This window comes from Clinocottus analis, unplaced genomic scaffold (assembly GCF_023055335.1).
Source record: "Clinocottus analis isolate CAN_PGR_092001 unplaced genomic scaffold, fCliAna1.0.p SCAF_37, whole genome shotgun sequence".
NCBI lineage: Eukaryota > Metazoa > Chordata > Actinopteri > Perciformes > Cottidae > Clinocottus > Clinocottus analis.
Window position 1 is genome coordinate 668,975 of NW_027176120.1, and position 277 is coordinate 669,251.

Consider the following 277-nt stretch of genomic DNA (forward strand, 5'->3'; position numbering starts at 1 on the left):
TTGTGTCCTCGTTGTGTCCACGTTGTGTTCACGTTGTGTTCACGTTGTGTCCACGTTGTGTTCACGTTGTGTCCACGTTGTGTCCTCGTTGTGTTCACGTTGTGTTCACGTTGTGTTCACGTTGTGTCCACGTTGTGTCCACGTTGTGTCCTTGTTGTGTCCTCGTTGTGTCCACGTTGTGTCCACGTTGTGTCCACGTTGTGTACACGTTGTGTTCACGTTGTGTCCTTGTTGTGTCCTCGTTGTGTCCACGTTGTGTCCACGTTGTGTTCACGTT